General features: G+C 36.3%; 1 protein-coding gene across 2 annotated transcripts in view; it reads right to left on the bottom strand.

Annotated features, from left to right (window-relative positions):
- Window positions 1–450: 450 nt before the first annotated feature.
- The window catches only part of LOC137183673 (nuclear receptor ROR-alpha A-like), a 105961-nt gene continuing 100735 nt past the window's right edge, over window positions 451–5676 (bottom strand). For both annotated transcript variants that reach the window (XM_067590912.1, XM_067591001.1), the window contains one exon: window positions 451–5676. This exon is cut by the window's right edge and continues 1058 nt beyond it. The gene's annotated coding sequence lies outside the window, so the exon portion shown is untranslated.

Here is a 5676-nt window from a genome sequence, read left to right as displayed (position 1 = left end):
AAGCATAATTCATGTTTTTGTGGTTATTCAAAGTACATTAAGGTTCAGAAAAAATGTTTTTTTTGATTTTACACTTAAAAAGTCAACAGTGATATGAAGAACAAGACAGAACTTAAAGGACAGGTTCACGATTTCCAACATAAACATTGAAACAGGTTTTCTTGCTGGAATCACTCCTTCTGTTCATACTGAACCACTGAGAGCTCCCTTGTTAATGCGCTTTCTGGGTAAATGATAGGGAACAAAATCCAACTCTTGTCCTGTGCAAAAGTGTATTAAAACTGTATCTCAAGCTAGAATGAAGCTTCAGTTGTCCAAATCAAGTGGATATCCTCCAAAATTAGTCTTTTCAGTTTACAACGATACCAAATATGTCAGTTGTGCTGGCACTTTTATGTTTTTATACTGTAGAACTGATGGAATTTTAAAGAAGTCAAAAAAACAAACAAATGCATTTTTCTCTTTTTCTTTTATTTTTAATACATTTCAGATACAGCAGCTCTGCTTCGTATCAAAACAAAAGAAGTCATGTTTTATCAGTTTAAACAAAGAAACCAACAGGCCTGAGTGAGGCACACTGATACAGGTGCACGCTCAGCAATAACATCCTTGTACTATGATATTTCGTTATCATAATAACATTTTACAAATTAAAGGGAAAATCCTGTTTATTATACAACTGAGGACAGTAGCCAGGAAAGCAATTTCCTGTGTTAAACATCCCCCGATTTACCCTGAAATTTTGTTTTGACTTGTTACAAACTCATTGCTTCTTATTTGTCTGACAAAAGCTCAGTTCAGTAAACAGTGCTTTACCTAAAGTATACACACAGTCTTGATTGGCCCAAAGGTCAGATGAACCAGTTAGCTTGCCACTGTTAGCCTAGTTAGCATTTGCTAAATTGGTCCAGAGTTTGATTTGAGCGTTCAGGGCTATCAAAAATTACTGTAAGCAGTAAGTAAAAATCAACATGAGAGTCTGGTCTAACACATCCAAACATTAGCTTTATGACATTAAAATCAATTTTATGTCCTGATTATCTTTGTCCAACTTGAACATAATGCATTGATTGATTTGACAGTGTACTGTTATGTAGGAACATATAGTTTTACATGTCTTGATGGTTCAAGCAACATTGCCAAAAACATACAATAGGACAATAGGTATCAATCAGTCTAACTTACCCCAAAATATGTCTCTTTTACAACATGTGTTTTACTGTGTCTGTAATTTTCACATTACATTATATATTTAAAATTAATATTTTAATATTATTATTAATATTTTGGTCACAAGAGAATAAGAACATGGTTACACTTGTAGCCTCTGAGCATCGTAATACAAGCAATCAGACAAATTGGTTGTTTGAAACATAACCAGAAAAGATTGTTACCTTAAAACAGTACAAATTCTGTAAATGTTGTGACTTTCAAGTTGTTAAAAACTGAATTTTCCCTTTATTATGTTACCCTGTGAAGAAACATAGAATGTGGCATAGTTGTTAAAATCAAGACCCTGCTAACAAAGGTAACCTAGCACCATACGCATAATAAAAGCACAAAAAATGCTGCTCTCTCTGCAACTAAACTATATCTAGAGGAGAGCAGTGCATATCAAACCAGGTATTATACATAATGATGCATATCAATCAACAGATACAAAGTTTGACGCTCAGTAGGCATCTAGAGCAGTGGCCTGTACAGAATAATCAATAAATTTACTTACAGAACAAGGGCCAAACTGATAAGTTGTCATGAAGGGAGAAAAGTGTGTCATCAGCGTATGTGATGACTTAAAACTGATGAAAATAAAAAGCCAATGACACACAGGATTCCAAAGAAAACCTCCAAATTAAACCTTTAAATTAGAATCTGCATTGACATGCCATATTTTCAAACTATACACAAAGATAAATATACAACATTTACATTATTGCTTGACATTCAGTTATGGCTAAAGTCACGTTCATCATTTGCCAAATATACAGATTTTCATTATTGTGCTTTGGACCTTGAGACAGATGTTGTGAGGTGAAACTGGTGATAAACCGTGACAGTAATGATGATATTGATTGATTGATATTATTCCAAATTGGTCAGCTATTTAAATATATTCCTGATGTTTGAAAGTGAGAAGGACACAGTTGTCTGTTCTGAAAAGCGTAATGAAATACAACAAGATGTAGCCTATTACTTTAACAATGAATAACTAGTAATATTGAGGAATATATTTATATTTTATATTTTGAAATCCAAGTTGGATCATAACATGAGTAACACTCGCTGATTGGTATCAATCCTAAAAACCCTGACCCTGTTACTGCTGATGTCACCTGACAGTCATTCCCATTGACATTAGACATTAAGAAAATGTCACAGAATCAGCCAATGACAACATCCTTGTCTGGCGATAGGGTTGCAAGAGGTCACGCATGCTGAACGGATGCTACCTGCCCAACAAAAAATGTGGGAAACCTAAGTTAACGAGTTGCTGAGGAGGAGAGTAGAAGACATTCAACACCTGGACAGAGAAGGCTCCAGAGGGATGATCATGTTACTCTAGAACGTTAGCTTTTTACTAATACGTTAGCCGTAACATATGTTGATACACAGGAAGTTATCAGGGTGTGTTTCTGTGAACTTGGTTTAGAGTTTACGTTCTGCTGTCTATTGGCTGAAACATGCTGAAAACAGCTTTAAAGGACAGGCCAGGGTTTATCAAGTCTATCTTTTGGTCTTGGTCGCTGTAACATTATCTACTCTCCATACTGACCCTGAAGGTATTCTCTTGGAACGAGACTACACTGTAACAAATGAGGGCCGGAGTCCACGTTCCTCATTCTGTTCAAATATGCACTGCAATGTTCAACTGATGCTAATATGAAGCTTCAGCAGCCCTAGTTAGCTAAATCAAGTCATTATCTTCCAAAGTTACAGTCTGTTTAAAACAAAATTCCCTCTTTGTGTCTCCTGAATGTTCCTTGCGGAGCTGCGGCGGAGGGATACATTCTAGTAGTCGTGTCTAGACTTGATGCCAGATTTGCACACACATTACAGAGTGAACCACAAATATGTATTTATTTACACAAAGGAAATCTCTGGAATGCAGTCTTCCCATTGCATGTTTCACAACACAGCATATAAACACACATGTGAACCATATTCCTGCAGAGGCAGGAACAAGCGGAGGTGGTCTGGAGGACAACAAGAACAGCTGGAGATCGATCCCAAAACACTTTAAGATTTGGAGCAAGTTGTTACCAAAATATTAGTGTCCAAAAACACAGACCGCAAAAATACTCCAGCTATCAAAGACCTCAAAGGTGCTCTTCTTCTTCTTTAGGTTTTATTGGCAGTTGGCATCCAGCTTATAGGTGCATTCAAAGTTTTCTCTGAGCACATCAACAGACTTACCCACCACCACTACCTGAATGTATCCCTCCACCACACATCAGTGAGGAACTTCAATCCATGCAAACAAAAAAAAGAAATTTTGCTCTAAACAGACTGTAACTTTGGAATATATCGACTCAGACTGCTGAAGCTTCATTTTTAGCTTCAGATGAACATTGGAACGAGGGCTGCTAATTTTGTCCCCCATTTCTTACAGTGTAGTCTCGGTCAGGGTCAGTAGTATTTCCACGTACATAAAACCTGAAACTATCCTTTAACTGTGGATGGATATAGATTATAAATGTCACTATGTGCTGTATCAACTGTAGTTTCCACAAGACAAAGTCCAGTACATTTATTATAAGGCAGGTTGATTATTTCTGCTTAAATCCTCCTGTAATGTGTCTCATATCCAGCTGTAATGAAAAGCAGGAATTCAGTTCACTTGAACGAATAAGAAAGCAGTGAAAGGTGAACGATCTGTCGCTCCTCCCAGCAACACGGTTGAAAATGTACCACAGATAACTAAATGTTCACACACGCAGATAAACACACAAAGGTCGGCAGTAGAAAGACTCTGTAGTGCAACAGAACTGAATATTTTCATCACTTCACTCTGCATAGGTTCTTTTTACGTCTATATTGTTCTTATTGCTTTCACTAAGCTGAATGAATCTGTGACCGTGAGCTACGAGCTGTTCAACCAAGGACTGTTTTTTTCCTCTTAAGGTTTGTCTCATTCGAAGGATTTTTAGAAGCAGGAGATATGAAAGTATTTCATAAGAAAAAAAAGCAAAACTTTGAGAATCATCTGGTGAAGTCAGACTCAGGTTGGGAGCCACTCAGTTAATCAGCCGAACATCTGGTTCAAGCTTTTTCTCCGTTTTACATCACTGTAAACTGAATATCTTTGGATTTTGAACAGTTGTTTGAACAAAACAAGACATTTACATTTTTGTTTTATTTTTAATATTTTAATACTTTAATCTTTGATATTTTTTAATTCTTTGACCTGTTATTTTATGTCTTTGTAAAGTGCTATATTGGGATATTGTGATGAGCACTTTTTTCCAATATTCTATAGACAAAGCAATTTATCAGATGATGACAGATGTTTTGGGTTATTTATTTTATTTTATTTTTAGATATTTAGATATATTTATCAATGTATTAATTACTAATTCCACATATAGTTTTTACACTAATAGCCTTTGATTTTTTGATTGTGATTAACTGTATATTTGCTTTCTTCTTCCTCCTATCTATTGACTGTATCTGTCGACAGAGATGGCTCACTGCTGCATATTGTTGCCCTTCCAGGGATGAAAAACTTATTGAATAATGTTTGCTTGCAGCTCTGTTTCCTCCTCTGAAGCACTGAGTGTTTGTATTTTCCTCCTGCAACATAAAAACTGTTTAAACTTCAAAATCAAATATTGCTTTTTGCAGTAAATAAAAACTCCCAGGAGAAAACACGACCTGCACTTCACTATCAGAGCCACCAGATGGTGCTACAGACTAACTGCTGGTTAGAGAAACCAGCTGCCTGCTGCGTCTGATGCAGGGAGGCAGTCAGAGGAGGAATGTATTCATTCATCTACTGAATCCAGATATTATGTTTGGCCAAACATAAACACAAACCCATAAAACTGTATTTTAAATTCTTGTCGAGACTTTTTCCAATTATACTAAATCGGTCAGAAGACATCTACTGTAGAATATTTGGTGCAGTCATAGAAAACATGGAGAAGATGATATAAGATAAATATGATTCAGTGAATGTAATGTATAAATTTTCCCTCCTGAGTTTAAAGAAACTTGTGGGAAAGCATTATAATCAACTGCTACACTGACCACGGTCAATCATTTCTATTTTCATGCGGTTGGCCCTCCAACAGGTAAAAACTACATAAAATGAATACCAGGGGCAATGCGACGCAGCAGTGCATTGCACATTAAAATAAATCAGTCAAATGTGCATCCATAATGCTGTATTTAAAGCAATCTAGTTAATTTATTCAGTACCAGTTAATATAGTCTGCACTTCCAAACTCTGCATAACCAGCTGCATTATCACTCTGCTAAACTCAGTGGCTGAAACGCAACCACACGAACCTACATGATGCTTCGCGTCTGTGCCTGCTGTATTTCAGCTGTAAGAGGTTTTAGCAATATTTTAATGGAAACATAAACTGTCAGGTGAGATGTGGCGTTCACTGTTAAAGCTCAGTCAGTATTTATAAAATTTGCACCTTTGACCAACTGCAACCTGTGTTGACGTTA

Source organism: Thunnus thynnus, chromosome 1 (assembly GCF_963924715.1).
Source record: "Thunnus thynnus chromosome 1, fThuThy2.1, whole genome shotgun sequence".
Taxonomy (NCBI): Eukaryota; Metazoa; Chordata; class Actinopteri; order Scombriformes; family Scombridae; genus Thunnus; species Thunnus thynnus.
The sequence above is the reverse complement of the archived record's forward strand: the minus strand, read 5'-3'. Positions and strand labels throughout refer to the sequence as shown.